Source organism: Crinia signifera, chromosome 2 (assembly GCF_055691185.1).
Source record: "Crinia signifera chromosome 2, ASM5569118v1, whole genome shotgun sequence".
In the NCBI taxonomy this organism is placed as follows: domain Eukaryota; kingdom Metazoa; phylum Chordata; class Amphibia; order Anura; family Myobatrachidae; genus Crinia; species Crinia signifera.
The window spans coordinates 75348923-75368263 of NC_139218.1; the positions used below are offsets into that span (position 1 = coordinate 75348923).

The 19341-nt window shown below is 46.0% G+C and overlaps 1 protein-coding gene across 2 annotated transcripts in view; it reads left to right on the forward strand.

Annotated features, from left to right (window-relative positions):
* The first annotated feature begins 747 nt into the window (after nucleotides 1-747).
* CTPS2 (CTP synthase 2) overlaps nucleotides 748-19341 on the forward strand; it is a 232487-nt gene continuing 213893 nt past the window's right edge. Inside the window, exon 1 of one of the 2 annotated variants that reach the window (XM_083172428.1) lies at nucleotides 748-905. The gene's annotated coding sequence lies outside the window, so the exon portion shown is untranslated. The remainder of the gene's footprint in view (nucleotides 906-19341) is intronic. The other variant, XM_083172427.1, reaches the window with a different exon arrangement.

Here is a 19341-nt window from a genome sequence, read left to right on the forward strand (position 1 = left end):
CTGGGAACTCACAGCCCAGTGATCAGATCTGAATAACCCCCTTTATTTCTGTCGAAGCTTTGAAAAATACCTCACAATTTAAATGCTTTCTGGATTAAAAGGTCTAAAGTGTCCTCTAGATAGACCGTCAATAGGTCATCATAAACAGGGTTGACATTGACAAAAGGTTGATGCAAGTTTTTTACTGCATGTGGACCCCAATTAGTGTAGTGCATAACCCTGCTTGGCTTTACTGTGCCCTTCAGAGTCCATATGAAAGTACAAAATATAATCGTGAAAAACTCATGCCAACCTTTTGGTGTTGGCCTATTGACTATCTAGACACTGTTGACCTATCATCCGGATAACACTTAAATATGATATTAGAAAGTGGAAACGCTACATTAGATATACATTGTTCTGGAATTAGCACGAAGCATACTTTTTACAGTGGAGTTATATACACTTAGCGTGACCTCATCAGCCCCGGGGATATGTTGGTAAATGATCACAGCAGAGCAATAACTTGCAAGCAGGGTTATTTATATAACATAGTGACACGGATGTTTGGCCTACAGCAATCAGCTTGTCATTTCTCTATTGCAGATGCTAATGTGCTGATCCCATCACCAGTGTACACAGAATACCTTGTTCACATACAGTATCAATAAAGCGCTTTAGAAGTAAAAAAAAAAAAAGAAAAGAAAAAAAGCCAGCGGCCAGTACTGTGCCCGTCACACGCTCTGAGACTGGTGCTATGCGCCCCCTGCTGGCGGCTTGCAGCTGTCATTTATTCCCCAACACAGTGCAGCGTGTTTTCGTAGTACAGGCAAGAGACACTCGGGCCCCATAGTAATCTGTATGTAGCAGTGGGAAGGCGGTATGGGCAGGATCACATGACTCTCCCGGAGCTGCCGCGTACACAGGTAATGAGTATGACACTGCCAGTAACCTCTGCCTGCCCCCTGCGTAGTGACTGATATAAAGTATGGGCGCTTACTGTGTGCGTGCACAGGGCAATGGTGGCTATTAGAGCTTCGCTGCACCGTGCTGCTGACATTACTATAAGTAAGTCACGGGTGGGGAAGTCCCTTATTATTTAGGGTCTTGCCTGCCAGCACACAGGTGGTTACTGCGTCATGCTGATGCAGTGGGTGAGACCCGGCTTTTGTAGGGAACATCTGCCCTACCTGTGTTGCACCGAGACGCCTGGCATACTGGCTGTATAGCTGGGAACATGGGCCAAGATCACAGTATTTGCTAGGCTTAATTTAACCCTATATAAATGCCACAAAGGTGAGCTGAAGAAGTGTTGGGCTTGCATGTATAACCAGCAATGAGTGACATTATTTGTAAAACACATGCATGACAGTCTGATGCCAACTTTCGTCCTTTGCTGCGGGATCTGTGAATGGGACCTGAGGGTTAAAGGTCAGGGAAAGAGAGAGATCTGTGCCCACACTAGAAAGATCAGCGATCTTAAGATATGTGCATACATTTATCTTGAAATCTTCAGGCAAATGCACATTTTCACCAAAGATTTATCTTAAGATCGGATGTGCATTCCCATTTATCTTTTGGTAAAACTTGCAGCGGCAGCACGCATCCGGTTGAGATCGTCCGATATGCAGTAAAATTCAGGGAAATCAACCGATCGGCAAAAAAAGAGCCCTTGGTAGATTGCCGTTTGTGGCACCTACCGAATATGGATTACATGTCTGTCTTGTTAGGGTACTGAATAATAAATGAAATACATAGTTCGATGTATGATAAGTCTTAAGGTGCCCATACACGCTCCGATGCGGCGGGTCTGATGTGTACTTTGAGATGCGCACTCCCGCGGCATCTCATCGTACAGTACAAAAAGTATGTGCTGCACATACTTTTTGTACTTGCTTTTCATCGCATCACATTGCATGCACAACACATGCACAAGGCATGCGATGCGTGCTATTTAAGCACAAAACGGACGCCCGCATCGGACTGTGTATGGGCACCTTTAGTCCAGAGTAGTTCAGCTTATACAATGCCCCCAGTACTGCTGCTCACCGTGTATCTACTGCTATTAATGTGTTGGGGAGGAGAGCGGAGCCTGCAGAGGTGATGTGATCGGCAGATATTTCGGTCCGCGAACTCTGATAGGCTGGTGGCATGCACCACCTTTAAACATCCGTGGTCTCAGCATAAGAGCTGAGTGGTGATAATAAGCTGTGTGCGGAACGCGGAGGTGAGCAGCCATCTGTTGCCAGATAGTGCACCCACAATGCAGATGTGATGTGGGCAAGGCACCACTGGCACACACCTAGTTACACCCTGGCCATCCATGTAGTAGGTATCCTGGAGTGCAGCCTGCTTGTGGCAGTGGTGGCAGCACTACTTTTGGGCAGGACAGGAGCAGCAGAGCACTGGAGGGGGAGCGGGGCTGCCTGACTACTCCTCGGATTCCTACGGCAGTGTTCCAAGGAATAAGAAATCATTTACTAGTCAAATATTTGTTCCAACTTCTTGGATCACTGGCTGAGAGTTCAGAGGAGTCATTAGTCTGATGGTCAGCAACATGGAGTTGCGACCCCATGCTGAGATGGTTAACACTGACTTTGGGCTCATGACCCACAGTGTGAGAACTGCTGGTACAGAAGGAATCCAAGAACAGAATCTTGGAGTCACACCAACAGGAAGAGGAATGGGGGTGGGCAGGAGGGGTTTGAATCAGTTGTCATTGAGAACCTTTTGGGTCACCGCAAGCTTCTCTTTGCCGGCTCATTCAGTTAGCCATGAGGGTATCGTTCCTGCTGCACCTCCCACACATCTCAGCATGGGTGCCGCTGCCCTTTTCTATGTCACATGATGCTTTATTTACCAACCAGGCTCGCTGTTCTGGCCAGTGTATAAGGTAATAAGGGTACCCAATTTATATCTGTTCTTATGTTCTGACCTTTGCCAGGACGACTTCACTCCGGTGTCCAATACCTGGCACAAGGCTGTATTCTGTCCAGTGTTCCTATTCATTCATGTCTGCAGTGCTGTTCTCTGTTCAGTTCATAGCTCTCAGCCCAGCTCTGTTATTCACCACTGCTACAGCTTTCAGCGTTGTACCAAACCCCAGTATGTTTCCAGTACTCAACACTGTTACAGCTGCCGCGGCCGCCTCCAATATCAGCGCAGTCTCCTGGACTTACAAATACAGCAGTTTTAATTTTGGGGGGGTTTCAATGTGGCTACCCTTGCACTTCAGGCATGGTGTCTCACTGTTCTAGGCACACTTTACCGTTCTCAGGCCCATACACACTGGGCGACTTTGAGCTGAAAGTCGCTCAAAACACCCAGTTTGAGTGGCTTTCAGCTCAAAGCCGCCCAGTGTGTATGCCCCGGCGGTGAGCGCTGCTGCGTGCTCCCGCATCATCGCCGGGAAAGCTGTTCATCTGCTGGTTATACCAGCAGATGAGCGGCTTTCAGGACGGCTTTGCATAGCTCTGCGCTATGCAAAGCCGTCCTCCCCCCCTCCGTCGGCGCCGGGCAGGGGGAAAGTCACTTAGTGTGTATGCACTGAGCGGCTTTCCCCGCAGCGATGATTGGCATCATCGCTGTCCATACACGCTGGGTATAGTCACCAGACTTTACTTGGAAGTGTGAAAAAGTAAAAAAATTAAGGAAAAAAAGTCAAAAACTCATGTCAACTGTTTGCTTATATCATGTCAAACTTTTCTCAATGCAAGCTTTTGACTGTTGAACTAGACACTGTAGACCTATCAATCTGACACCATTCCTCTGTGCTCACTCATTAATTACAGTTAACCATCTCTGACTCTAGGGGCTCTTCAGCTGTATATTTCAGCATTTTTTGCATCTGTTCTCTTAGGAAGAGGAGATTCATAATGCACCCAAGCTTCTTACATTCCACTTACAGTACAGCTCAAAAGTCTTTCCACAGATCAAGCAATCGTGATGCACAGGTGTCGGCACACAAAGGCATATCAGATTGTGTCTCATTTTGTAGGCTGAAATAGAGAAAAAGTAGACAGAATCTAATTGGTTGCTATGGGAAACATCACGTCTTTTAATTTTTAGAAGCTTTAGTACATTTTCCCCTATGAGTGAGTAGAGATGCGGGTATTGATGGTTTCTGAGTAGTAGAGAGCTGTATTTGAAATGTGAGAGAAGAGGAACAGTAAGGAAGAGGCCTATTCTCAAAAGGAGCTTGCAATCTAAGGGAGGGAGGGAGGGAGGGAGAGACAGGCAGGTGACATGTGGCCTTGGTAATCAGATTTAGGGACATATGATTGACGGACTATGCAAGATTGGCAGCATCTCTTGACCACCACGCGGACACATGACCAGTAAAACCACTGGAGTACCCAGTTGAGAGTTTTCTCCTATCCCAAATGCCCTTTCTAATGGTGGATATGGGCCACTGCCAGTACCAAAGGAACATGTACCTGTAGCACCAAGAGCTGATATAACAATTTTTTCTTGTACCACTTCTTCCTAATATAGTAGGTCCCTTTCTGTTATAGTCCTCTCTCAGCCAGTCTCTCAGTCTTCCATACTCCATTCACTCTCACAACATATCCGTAACATACTCCAATGCACAATGATTTCATTGGTCCCTAGTAAAGTCATGAAGTGTTACAGTTCTGGACACAGAAGACCAATCTCCTCCACCAGCTGGCAATGTTACTGTTTCCTCCCATCCTTCTCTGACCAGGCCTCGCTTCTTCAGGAATGCAACACTAGTGTGATTGCAGCCAAAGCCTGGTACCCAGGCTCCAGATGTTGCAGCTTCTGAAATGTCTTCTTCTCACTCCAAGGTGTTTATAACAAGATCATGTAGGGATGGTCATTGGTCCAGTTATTCAATTGTCAGCATGTCTGGACCGATTCGGTCGAGTATAAAATCTCGAAAAAATTGAAAGTTTTGCCCCAGAATAAAGGGATGTGGCATTCCTGGTGTTATTGCTGCTACCACTTGCACCATTCTGGGGTCACCAATCTGAAGCAAATGTGTCTAGATGAAGGTCTCCAGTGCAGCTTCTAGTGGTTCAGAACAAATTTCATGCATCTTGCGCTTTATCTGTGGGAACAAGGATGATGACACATGGAGCACAGTCTGGCCTGTACAGTGGATGACCAAACTCCTGCATGCATTCATGGGCTAGAAAGTCCACCACTTTCCTGGACTAATGGGCAGGTGCATTGTCATTATTTAGAAGGGCACTACAAATACGGTATTGGACAGTGCCTGGAAATTGCTTCCAGCACGTGTGACAGGCATTCGTTGGCATTCCAGTCCCCAGTTACCGTGTGTTGCTGCAAAAGTGGTAGGTAGCTACATAACTTAATCACAAAAACAGCCAGCATCTACTTGGCCTTGCTGTGCTCATGTCTGAACTTCTGTGACAGTGTACCTCTAACTGGGGTCCACTGGGCCAAATGTTGTTTGGTATCAGGGTCAAAACTGTAGATCTAGGATTCATTGCCACTGATGATCTCCAAAACAGAGTGTGAGCGACCAACATCAAACCTGGTCAGTATTTTGCTGCACCAAGTTACCTGATGGGGCACCCAGCATGCAGAGACCTTACTCGGGCAAAATTTTCATGGAATATCAAGCAGATGGATGCCTATCTCTTCTAACTGGGCCACGGTTATCCTGGCATCCAGCTCAACTATGGACTGCACAGCAGCAACATTATCCACAGTGATGGCAGACACAGGACTGACTTTCTCGGTGTGCGGTGCTGCTTAAATATGGTTCTGTGCCATGACATTTCACAACAACCTAAGTTCACAACCAGACAGTAAGATTGTGGCTACTCTACCTTTGTACTGCACATCCAGAAACTGGATGTAGATCTAAAGATATACATACTGTAAGGTCATGAGTGTCACACCTGAGAGTTTTGTCTGGTCAGATTTGGCGTGAGACTCTGGGGTAAATTGGAAATAAGGTGATTTAACAATTTTACTCCACATATAGGCCATTAAAGAGGATAATGTGAGAGTGGGCCTGAAGGTGTGGACAGGATCTAGCAGAGTTCTGGAATGCAAGGATTGACTAAACTGGTGATATTGGAACTGAAGCAGATACTTGGAATCAGCTGGAACTGAACGATAAGCTGGAATCGGCTGGAACCGCAGGATTAGTTTTCAGCTGGAACCGATAGTGACCATTGATGGTTGGGAAGATGGCAATGGAAGTCTGTACAAATGTTAGTGGGCACCAATGGGGATAACTGGTGTTGCTTAGTACTGCTGCAGGAAATGGTGGTAACGATGTTTCAGGCACTGATGTTGAATGTACAGATAGTGCTATCTGATGTTGCAGGTACTGATGGTGATGGGTATTGATCGTGATAGGATTGTTAGTGTGCCAGCTGATAACCTACTGTATGGAGGGTTAGGAATCTCTTGGAACCAAAAGGAGCCAGGCAGCACAGCAGGTTGTAAACTTGCACCAGGTCCGGCGAAAGGAAGGATTTCCAAAGAAGCACTGCACAGCATGCAGCTAAACTGAGGACATTGTTGCATTGGCACCAGTACCAATGCCAGATGATTGGCTGCAGCGATCAGCTTACTGACAGGTAACGCAGGATTGGGTGTGGAATGATCATGTGATAGGATCCAAGATGACTGCGGTCATATTGGAATTCTGGAGGAAACTCTAGTGTGATTTTGGGAGGACAGAGCGCTGGAGGAATGGTAGAAAAACTGAGTGCTTTAGGGAGTAGTGACTGATGTCCGCTAGTGACAGAGAGACGCATGGTCAAAGCTGAGTACCGATCTCCGTGCTCCATGTAAACAGCCTGAATAACATCTGAAGGCAACTGCAGCATGAACCTGGACAGACAACTTAGTGGGAAATATGAGTCTAGTAACTTGGATCATGACAATGGACCTTATTCAGATCTGACCGCAGTACAAATTTGTTCTCAAAATGGTAAAAACCATGTGCACTGCAGGTGGGGCAGATGTAACATGTGTAGAGAGATTTAAATTTGCGTGGGGTGTGTTGAAACTGAAATCTAAATTGCAGTGTAAAAATAATGCAGTCAGTATTTACCCTTCACTGAAACAAAATAACTCACACAAATCTAATGCTGTGTACACACGGTGCGATTTCGTCAACATCGGATTGGCATCGGATCAACATCGGATGCAGATCGCAAGGGTTTTAACCCTTGCGATCCCGATCCGATCCCGATGCGCGTTCATGTATCGGAAGCCAGAAAGTCTTGGCTGCCTTGTCTATATAGTGCAGATCTGCACTATATAGTCAAGATAGGATGCAAATCGGATGTGCCTTAAGATCCTATCCACGATCCTATCTGATCAGATCATGGATAGGATCTTAAGGCACATCTAACGTGTGTACACACCATTACTTTCTCTATACATGTTACATCTGCCCCACCTGCAGTGCACATGGTTTTGCCCATTTTGAGAACAAATTTGTACTGCGATCAGTTCTGAATAAGGGCCAATGAGCGTTAGACATTTGTATTGTTATAACTTAACATGAAAGAATAGTTAATGCTGGTTATTAACTGTTGTGAATAGGGAAGCCAATCCCGGGGCATTTTTTCAATCCCGGGATTCGGGATTGAAAAATGCTCAATCCCGGGATTCCCGGGATCCGCTTTCCTAATTAAAAAACGCCCTGGCCGCCCCGCATTTACTTACATTTGCAGGGGCGGCCGGCGGCCGGGTTGATGGGTGGGAGCCGGGATGGCAGCTTCATCCGGCCAGCGGCAGGGTGGGAGCCGGGATACCGGGTGGGCAGCTTCCTACTTCGGGAGCCGGGTTGCTGGGTCGGCTGGCTGGCTGGCTAGGTGGGCGGGCGACTTCATAATGCAGAGTTGCTTGCTTGCTGGGTGGGCTGGCTAGGTGGACGGGCGGCTTCATCTCTGCCTGCCTGCCTGCGCAGCGTGACCTCTCGTCACGCTGAGAGGTCACGCCGCGCAGGGTTGCTCTGCCGGGTATGGGAGTATCCGGGCAGTGGCTGAGCGAGTGCTCAGACGCTGCCCGGCATTAGACTGCACATGCGCAGTCTAATCCCGAAAATCCCGGGATTGGAAACTCCAATCCCGGGATTGAAATCCCGGCGTTTTGGGGGCCAAATCCCGGGATCCCGCCGATCCCGATCCCGGGATTGGCCACCCTAGTTGTGAAGAACCTTTTAATATTTAAATAAAAATTACTGATTTTTATTGAAATTGCTAAACTTCTGGTATTTTTATGATAATTTGTGAACAATGCTAACTGAATACTTAAATGTTGTGCCTCTTTCAGAAAGAAACTAATATATATATATAGCTGCTACTTGTCATGTTCATTATCAGGAGTTTACATTTATGTGGGTTGAAAGCGTTAAGTAAAAAAGTAGACCTTCCAGGGAAAACTGGGACACTTGGAAGCCCTGTGCTTGAAGTCCCAGATGAGAAAAGGTTGAGCAACACCTCTCTACAGATGCAGCCATGCTCATCCATAGCGCCAGTGTGCCTAGGAGAGCGTTTACTTTACTTTTGTAGTACGCTGAGGCGAGGTGTGCACTCCATACAATATGTATGCAATACACCTCGCCAGGGCTGGGTGGATAATACTCCACCCTTCCGGTCTGTGCTGATTGAACCACCAAAACCAGAGAAATTAAACTTTAAGCTCATTTTAGTTTATGCATAGGCTTATGCTGGGTACACACCAGGACGACTAGGGCACGATTCTGTCAATTTAGATCCAATTCCGACCGGTTGTATGCAGATTGTATGTACTATCGTGTGTTTTTGACATTTATTTGATCCGATTCCGATCAAATGCGCGTTCACGCCGCTCGTTTGGTCGCATCTTTGGTCCTACGTGCTGCAGGTAGGATCCGTCAATCCCAGGCCGACCGACCGTCAATCGTATGCAGATCGTGAGTGTTTTTTGCCGCCTCCGTCGTCCGTCCGTCGGTGCGTCCGTCGTTTGATCCAGCCTATTTGAGTGGCATTTCCTAAACACTCCCCCGGCGCCATGTTTTTCCACATAGCAAACAGCGCTGGCGCAGCAGTTGGACTCTCCTTCTTGTCTCATCTCCCAGAACAACAACCTGGTATGTTTGCACTCCCAATGCTCTTCTATGCATGCCCACTGTTGCCACCAATGTATATAGTGTGTATAAAGCACTGGTTTGGCAACCGTGCACCCGACCATGTCACTGTTTTTTTTGGGTGGGCCCCATGTCTGTGTGTATACATATAACCAATGTCCACCATTGCAGTATTCCAAGCACTCCTCTCTGCTAGGCCCCATTCACCTGTGTGTGTGTGTTTGTGTATATATAGATATATATACATAAACCATTGTCCACCATTGCAGTATTCCAAGCACTCCTCTCTGCTAGGCCCCATTCACCTGTGTGTGTGTGTTTGTGTATATATAGATATATATACATAAACCATTGTCCACCATTGCAGTATTCCATGCACTCCTCTCTGCTAGGCCCCATTCACCTGTGTGTGTGTGTTTGTGTATATATAGATATATATACATAAACCATTGTCCACCATTGCAGTATTCCAAGCACTCCTCTCTGCTAGGCCCCATTCACCTGTGTGTGTGTGTTTGTGTATATATAGATATATATACATAAACCATTGTCCACCATTGCAGTATTCCAAGCACTCCTCTCTGCTAGGCCCCATTCACCTGTGTGTGTGTGTTTGTGTATATATAGATATATATACATAAACCATTGTCCACCATTGCAGTATTCCATGCACTCCTCTCTGCTAGGCCCCATTCACCTGTGTGTGTGTGTTTGTGTATATATAGATATATATACATAAACCATTGTCCACCATTGCAGTATTCCAAGCACTCCTCTCTGCTAGGCCCCATTCACCTGTGTGTGTGTGTTTGTGTATATATAGATATATATACATAAACCATTGTCCACCATTGCAGTATTCCAAGCACTCCTCTCTGCTAGGCCCCATTCACCTGTGTGTGTGTGTTTGTGTATATATAGATATATATACATAAACCATTGTCCACCATTGCAGTATTCCATGCACTCCTCTCTGCTAGGCCCCATTCACCTGTGTGTGTGTGTTTGTGTATATATAGATATATATACATAAACCATTGTCCACCATTGCAGTATTCCAAGCACTCCTCTCTGCTAGGCCCCATTCACCTGTGTGTGTGAATAGCAATCTGCACAATAAAATGTATAGTGGTTTTCATAAAAGTTTATTAACATTTTAAATACTTAAAACATAAGAACTAGGTAAACTGGTAACTATAACTATAAAAATTTAAATATGAAACAAAACATGGGTATAACTATAACAACTAAAATGGTTTTATCTTTTTACAGTCCCAATGTCCAACGCAAAGGAACAAGAGTTTTTGGAAGGGTTTATTGAAAAATATCGTACACACGAATGCCTGTGGAGAACCAAATCCAAGGAGTATTCAAACAAAATGAAAAGAAACCAAGCCTTGGAGGAGTTGGCACGCTACAGTCTTCCATTTCACCCAGAGGCCAATGTTGAATGGGTGAGGAAACGCATCCAGAATATGCGCACGGTGTTCTTAAAGGAACACAAGAAGATGGAGGCTGCAAAGAAGTCTGGTGCTGGAGTCGACGAGATGTATCAAACATCGCTCTGGTACTATGACCGGTTGACATTCACCCTCAGCCAGGAGTCGATGAGGACAGGAGTAGTCCTTATGGTCGAACAGGAAAACCAAGAAGTCGCGGCGCAGGAGGAGGAGGAGAATTCGCAGTCTGCATCGGTGAGTCTATTTTTTTGGCTATCTAATTGATTCCTCCTGCCAATCCACAGCGCCCTCCCCATTAAAGTAGGCCATGTACTCTTCCCTCACCTGTTTGGCTCGTGCACTCCCTGTGTAGCGTTGTGTTGGGGTTTGCAAGGAGGATATCTGCACTACCTCCTCTGGCAGTTCTTGGTCTTCTTGGAGTGCTGTGCCTGTAGCCCTTTGCTGTGTGGCTTTTCTGCGGAGCAAATTGTGCAGGACACAGCACGCCGTGACAACCCAGTCAATTTTGTCCACCCTCAGGTTAATGGCAGTGTGAAAAATGCGAAACCGGCTTGCCAGGATGCCAAAAGCATTTTCCACAACACGCCGTGCCCTGGATAGCCTGTAGTTAAAGATCCTTTTGTCATGGTTCAGGCCCCTTTGCGCATATGGCTTCATGACATGCTCGTGCAGGCCAAAAGCCTCGTCAGCCACAAAAACAAAGTTAAGCCCCTGTTTAGTTTCCTGGACAGACGGCAAGTGAAGGGTGTTCGCTATGAGCCTTTCGTAGAACTTTGTGTCCTTGAAAGTGCCACCATCCGATGCACGGCCATTCCTTCCTACATCCAGGAAGATAAACTCATAGTTGGCATTCACCACAGCCATTAGTACAATGCTAAAATAGCCCTTGTAATTAAAATAGTAGGAACCACTATTGATAGGCTGGGCTATGCGGACATGTTTGCCATCAATGGCTCCACCGCAATTTGGGAAGTTCCATCGCTGTTCAAACTCCTCTGCGATGACTTTCCATTCATTCACGCTGGTAGGGAACTGAAATTAGAAGTAAATAGAATTGATTAGTAAACATGTTCAATTTTTTTACAGCTTGGTGACTACCCACCTGCAACCCCAGACCTATCTGTCCTATCTGATAATGCATGCACATCTAACGAAGTTCCTACTCCGGCACGCACTCCGCCACCCACCCTGGAACCCACTCCACCACTCCCCCGTGCCAAAAAAATGCGTGGCAAAGGAAAAAAAGGAGAAGCAGCGGCACATGAAGAATTTATGATGCGGGCACATCAAGTCCTGCAAAGAAACCCGGACAAACATGACAACTACTTCACTTATGTGGCAGAGTGTGTTCGCAACATGGCTCCTGACCAGCAACTTACTTTTGAAAAGTTATGCATGGAGTTGGTGTATAATGGCAGTTTAGGGTATCTCAACAGTGGCACTAAAATAGTTGGCATTGGTAGTGCACCAGACACACCACTGTCATTAGAATCACCAGTGCCTACTCCGCCTGCCACCGTAGCAGGCCAGTCGAGCACAATTCCAACACATACCCAGTCAACACCTACACAGCCTTCTCAACCCCCCCAGTACCGTCAATTCTACAGTTCTTTACTGATAGAAGATCCAGAGTGTCCTGTTTTTGAGGATCTGTCTTAAAAAATAGGCTACTTTATCATTTACCATCGACATGGTCTCAGCTGCAGGTATGTGATGGCCACTGCTCACATGGCGTATGGCGCACATCAATGGGGCCGGGACCATTGCATCTGCGCCATGCGCCATGTGGGCCGCAGCCTTTACATATCTGCAGCAGACATCCTCTGCCACACAAGGGCCACAGTGTGTATTTTTGTTTATTTATATGCTGCTACCTGTACCTGCATTACCAGAGGGAGAACAGGATTCTCCTCAATCTGGATAGCAAACTCCATTTATTGCCCTTTTTTCTTTGCCAATAGTATGGGGTACTGTGCGGCAGACATGGTCTCGGCTGCAGGTATGTGATGGCCACTGCTCACATGGCGTATGGCGCACATCAATGGGGCGGGGGCCATTGCATCTGCGCCATGCGCCATGTGGGCCGCAGCCTTTACATATCTGCAGCAGACATCCTCTGCCGCACAGTACCTTATCCCTACTGTTGTAAGGGCATGTTCCAGAAGTTACCAGAGTGTCTTTTGTCTTGGTTTTCTACATATATGCTGCTACCTGTACCTGCATTACCAGAGGGAGAACAGGATTCTCCTCAATCTGGATAGCAAACTCCATTTATTGCCCTTTTTTCTTTGCCAATAGTATGGGGTACTGTGCCGAAGACATGGTCTCAGCTGCAGGTATGTGATGGCCACTGCTCACATGGTGTATGGCGCACATCAATGGGGCGGGGGCCATTGCATCTGCGCCATGCGCCATGTGGGCCGCAGCCTTTACATATCTGCAGCAGACATCCTCTGCCACACAGTACCTTATCCCTACTGTTGTAAGTGCCTGTTCCAGAAGTTACCAGAGTGTGTTTTTTGTTTTTTTATATGCTGCTACCTGTACCTGCATTACCAGAGGGAGAACAGGATTCTCCTCAATCTGGATAGCAAACTCCATTTATTGCCCTTTTTTCTTTGCCAATAGTATGGGGTACTGTGCCGAAGACATGGTCTCAGCTGCAGGTATGTGATGGCCACTGCTCACATGGTGTATGGCGCACATCAATGGGGCGGGGGCCATTGCATCTGCGCCATGCGCCATGTGGGCCGCAGCCTTTACATATCTGCAGCAGACATCCTCTGCCACACAGTACCTTATCCCTACTGTTGTAAGTGCCTGTTCCAGAAGTTACCAGAGTGTGTTTTTTGTTTTTTTATATGCTGCTACCTGTACCTGCATTACCAGAGGGAGAACAGGATTCTCCTCAATCTGGATAGCAAACTCCATTTATTGCCCTTTTGTCTTTACCAATAGTATGGGGTACTGTGCGGCAGACATGGTCTCAGCTGCAGGTATGTGATGGCCACTGCTCACATGGCGTATGGCGCACATCAATGGGGCGGGGGCCATTGCATCTGCGCCATGCGCCATGTGGGCCGCAGCCTTTACTTATCTGCGGCAGACATCCTCTGCCACACAGTAGCCTGTACTTATTGGGAAAGTTTAAACTGGGTCATACATACTTAAATCTTTATATATAGTGTGTGTTTTTGTACAATATCTTTTATATATGGTATTATAATATATTTTTGTTGACACAATCTATTTACTATTTTACATGTTTTAACCATGAAAGGCCTAAAAAACCTGTTTCTGTCCTAGGCCTAAATTATAAATAAAAATATTTTGTTTGCACAATAAAGTGTACAGTGTATATTTCATCCTTACCTTGCAATACTGGTACTGCAGCACCTTCACAATGGCTTTGCAGGTCTCCGGGATGATGAGGCCCAAAGCTTGCGGGGAGATGAGGGATCCAAACTTTAGGTCAGCAAGAGACCGTCCTGTCGCCAGAAACCTCAGGGTGACCACCAGCCGTTCCTCAGCAGGGATAGCCATGCGATACTTGGTATCCTGCTTCTCGATGTGGGGAGTCACCAGACGCAGCAATTCCTGGAATGTGGCATCATCCATCCTCAAGAAGTTATGGAAATCGTCTGGGTTATTCTCCCTGATGTCCCTGAGCAGTGGCATGTGCGAACGAGTCTGACGCTGAAGTAGCCACTGCTTTGTCCAGCATGATCTTTCTCTCCTGCGCTGGGCTCTCTGACGCCTGAGCTTCAAAACTGCATAATAGAGCAGGTACTGTTGCTGGTGACTACCCATCACTGCATTCTCCATAGTGCAGGGTTAAAAGACACTTTGTAATGGCAGGCAAAACAAAGTAATGTGTAAATAGCTATGTCCAGCGTTCAGCAGGTATAAACCAAGCCTCACTAGTAACAAAGCAGAAATACACTGGTTTAAAATGGCTGCTGCTATTCCTATCCCCCTCTGCTAGTCCTCCCCCTCTGCTAGTCCAGCCCCTTCATTCAAATTTCAAAGGCCCATCTGACGACGGTCGCATGTGTTCTTGCAAAAAAAACAAAAACCAGCGATCCGACCGTCTTAACGACCATCGCGGGCGCATCGGGATCGGATCTAGATCGTTCCGCAAAAAAACACAATTTTTGCTAATCGTTTGCTGGGGACTGCCTGGGAGCTCCCGGGAAGTCCAAGGGAAATCGTTCCATGGTCGTCTATCGGTCGTGAACGACGGTGGTCGTCCTGGTGTGTACCCCACATTAAGCTATAGCAATTTTATATCACTGTGCCTTGACACGGATGCTGCTGACACTGTAACAAATGCTGCATTATACAGATGGAGCTGCAGTTAACATTTTTTCCTATTTGAGTACTAAGTAGCACTTGTGTACTAAGTAGCGCATTGCGTACTAAGTAGCATGAACAGTTTCTATTGTACTGTGCTGTAACGGCTACAGCTATAAGTTATATCTCAATAAGCATAATGGGCAGAGATAAAAGCTCTTCCCTAAGGGGGTTATTTTGGTTCACTCTTTCTAACAAATTCCTTCTTAGATGGACAAAACCATGTGCACTGCAGGTGGGGCAGATGTTACTTGTGCAGAGAGAGTTAGATTTGGGTGGAGTTTTACTTCAAAGTGAGATCTATATTGCAGTGTAAAAATAAAGCAGTCCATATTTTCCCTGCACAGAAACAAATTAACTCACCCAAATCTAATTCTACCTGTTACATCTGCTTAGAGCTTAATTTTCACAGTTTTGGTGGTCCAAGTGTCTCAGAGCCAGGTTCTAGCTTTCAGAAGAAATAAACCCGAAGTTTCTGAGACCCCCTCAAGGCTAACAGCAATTGTCAGAACCCATAGTGGGTCTGAATTATGGATGGCCATCATTGCCTTTGCCATCGATGGCAAAAGTTCAACTGACTATCGATAGTGCAGAAATATTCAATGGATGACCATCAATGTTCTTACATATCGGTGGTCATCCATTTTCATTGATTGATTGGTCTGTGGGCCAATCAAAATGCGGGGGCAGGGCTTCGCGGGTGCCAGGGATGGAGCTATGCTCCGTCTCCCGGCACCTTGGGGAAAAAGCAAAAACAAAACTATTCGTTTAAGCATGACATCGATGGTGGGAAACCATCTGGTTCTCCCACATCGATGGCAAAACTATTTGACATTGGCCATAAACCATCAATGAGTTCTAATCATCAATGGTCGATGGTCATCCCTAGTCTGAATTAACAGGTCCATTATAGTCTATGGGAAAATGTGTTCACTTTGCACCCTGATATCTCTGGTTCTAGGTGTCCTCGAGACTTGAGATTGGTTCCGTATGAAAGAGGAGACTTGGTTTTCAGGCAAAAGGACTACAAGATTATGTGACACTGGGAAGGCAAGCAGCAAGCAACCACGGGTGGGGTCCCCTCTAATTGTCTGCCCAGCTTGCAGGGGTTTCTGGCTTTCTCTGCAGCCAGGGTGCCATTGCAGGGAGGTGACAGTGAGCAATCCTGCGCTAAGATGGGTCAGCTCCCGCCAGTTGCTCAGCTCCCTGTTGTACAGCAGGTGCATCGAAACCTGGACAGTGGTGCGGGTAGGGTCCCGGAGCTGCGGGTTGATCATTGCAGCGTCTGTGCCTTTGTCAGCAGCTCCTGTGTGTTTTAACTAGTGTAATGAGACGCACCTTCAGAATTCCCCTTAGACATGTAAAACCTGTGTTGTTTCTCGATCCATAGATGTGGGGGGATGCGGTCAAAATCACGACTTGGTCAAAATACCGACAAGGTCAAAATCCCGACATTTAAAATCCCGACAAGGACAAAATCCCAACATTTAAAATCCTGACAAGGTCAAAATACAGACATATAGAATGTACAGGTGAAACAGTCAACATGACTTTCGGCCCACAGGTCGCGAGGTCGACATGGGTTTTTTCACTGTTTTTTGACCCGACAGGCGATATTTCATGCCCTACTATCCACAAGGGCATGGTGGGAGAATAAAATAATAAAATAGTGTGTTGAGTGCAACCCCGAGGGGCTGTGGTTCACTTCCAACTGTGTCCATGTCGACTGTGTCGACATTCGAGTAAAAAAACAGTGAAAAAAACCTATGTCGACCTCACAATCTGTCGGCCGAAAGTCATGTTGACTGTTTCACCTGTACATTCTATATGTCGGTATTTTGTCCTTGAAGGGATTTTAAATGTCGGGATTTTGAACTTGTTGGGATTTTGTCCTTGTCGGTATTTTGACCTATTCGGGATTTTGACCGTCGGGATTTCATACCGAATCCGATGTGGGCTTCCACAAAGCTCTAGTTCAGACTCAGTAGCCATTTTGTTAACCTGCTCGGTACACGAGACTGGCCTGCCTGAACATTATTTCATTCATACTGTAGCGTAAATCTGTGTTTAACCAGTGTAGCATAATGAGACGCATGGACAGCAGTGCCTTTACACATGTGTAATCTATGCCGTCAATAGCTCCATAGATGTGGGCTCCCATAAAGCCCTGGCTGACACCCAGTACCCATTTTGTTACCACGATCAAGTCTGCCCTGCTCGTACTGTATGACAGCAGTGCCCTTACACAAGTGGAACCTACAGTATGGATCCGCTGTTGTCTATGCTGCTTATGCACCGCAGCGACCCTTCTTGGCACACCATTTGCCAAGAATGGGACGCATGAGCATCTCACATGTTCCCCATTCTCAGCGAAAGTACTGTATCCTCACTTACTTATCCCCACAGCCTACTACATATAGCATAATGAGATGCATGTCTATGCAATTGTATTTTTGGAAAAAAGTGTCTATCTAGCAAACTGAACAGTACAGTAATGTACAGTAAAGTAGTTATTGCGCAACAGTGCATTTGTGGCATGTAGTGGCTCCGGTAGGAAGCCTATTGCCCTCCTGCACACCAAAATTAAAGATATTTTTTAGGAAAGGAGCCCCAAATTTTCTTATATAAACTAGAGGGGGTGCTGTTCCCGGCAGTCAAGCATGTAGCTTTTCTCTTTTTGTCCAATATGCAACAGTGCATTTCAATGGACACTTCACTCACACGCAATCCAGATTATTTTACAGTAGCTTTGCATTAGACATCTGAGGCATGCGCAGTGGTTATTTAAAAAAGTGACATCTGGTGGATATGGAAACATACTGATGTGTGGATCACTCTAGTATATATAAAGCAGCGCTGGACAATGGTAGTTAAAAATTTGCAATATTTAATAAAAACAATTTCATACATTTAAAAAAAAAAAAACACACTGGGTGAAATGTAATAGGATGAGAGATTCAGAAAGTGAGAGATTTGGTAAGAAATCTTTTTTTTTTAAAGCGGCAATCATTTACACTGCAAAACCAGTTTGATTTTGCAGTGTAAATGATTGCCGATTTAAAAAAACTGGAGATTTCTTACCAAATCTCTCACTTTCTGAATCTCTCATCCTATTACATTTCACCCACTGTCTGATTGGCAATATCTATGAATATATAAGGTACTTGTGTATTATCACGGCGCCCAGATTTGCTACGTACGCTAACGTAGTGAAATCGCATCCGATTATTGTATGACATGCGATGCAAAACGATTTTCCTATGTAATTTATTCACTGCTCTCTGTCAGTGAATACATAACAAAAATCGGATCCGATATATCAGATCCAATATATTGGATCCGATTTTACATGGTTTTATGCATTTAATGTACTGTACAATGTGAATACATAACATAAAATCGGATCCGATTTTACATGGTTTTATGGCATTTAATGTACTGTACAATGAGATGACATACAATGTGATTTATTAATGTGATTTACGCACCCTCCCACTATCCACGCCACCCCGAAGTGTGGCGAGCGCAACGAGCTCCGCAAGGGGTGGCGGAACGCGGCCTCCCAACCTTATCATACCTCCACTATCCACGTCGGCGTGGAGTTGACTTTATATAGTGTGGCGAGCGCAGCGAGCCACCACTCCCGAAGCGTGGCGAGCGCAGCGTGCCCCGCGAGGGGACGCGGATTACCTTACATGTATTACTCGGGCCTCGCTGCGCTCGCTACGCTTCGGGCTCGGTGGCTCTCTGCGCTCGCCACACTATATGAAATCTGCTCCACGCCGACGTGGATAGTGGGGGTATGAAAAGGTCGGGAGGACGCGTTCCGCCGCCACTCACCACGCTTCGGGGTGGGGGGGGTGCGTAAATCACATTAATAAATGACATTGAATGTCATCTCATTGTACAGTACATGAAATGCCATCAAACCATGTAAAATCGGATCCGATATTGGATCCGATGTTATACGATTTTTGTAATGTATTCACATTGTACAGTACATTAAATATCGGATGCGATCGCATCCGATTTTATATCGGAATACGATTTTTGTAATGTAATCACTGACAGAGAGCAATGAATAAATTACATAGGAAAATCGCATCGCATGCCATACAATAATCGGATGCAATGCGATTTTCTTACGCAGAATAGCCCACTAAGCTATTTGCTTAGTGGGCGCCGTGATAATACACAAGCGTTTCCCTGCTTTATCAGCAGCTTTATCAAAGGTCTGATGGATAATCTCTGGTATTGCACCCACCCAGTAGCACCATACGCTAAACGTCAAGATGTGCTACTTATTGCACTGCCTTGCGACTAGACATCTTGTGTCGAGTTGGCTCGCCAAACGCCATAGGCAGGCTAGATGAGCTGGCTCCATCTGTACATCTCACCCAATGACTTATCAAAGTAATACATACAATAAGGGGTGTTAGGTCCAAAGTGGATGGTGAAGTAAAG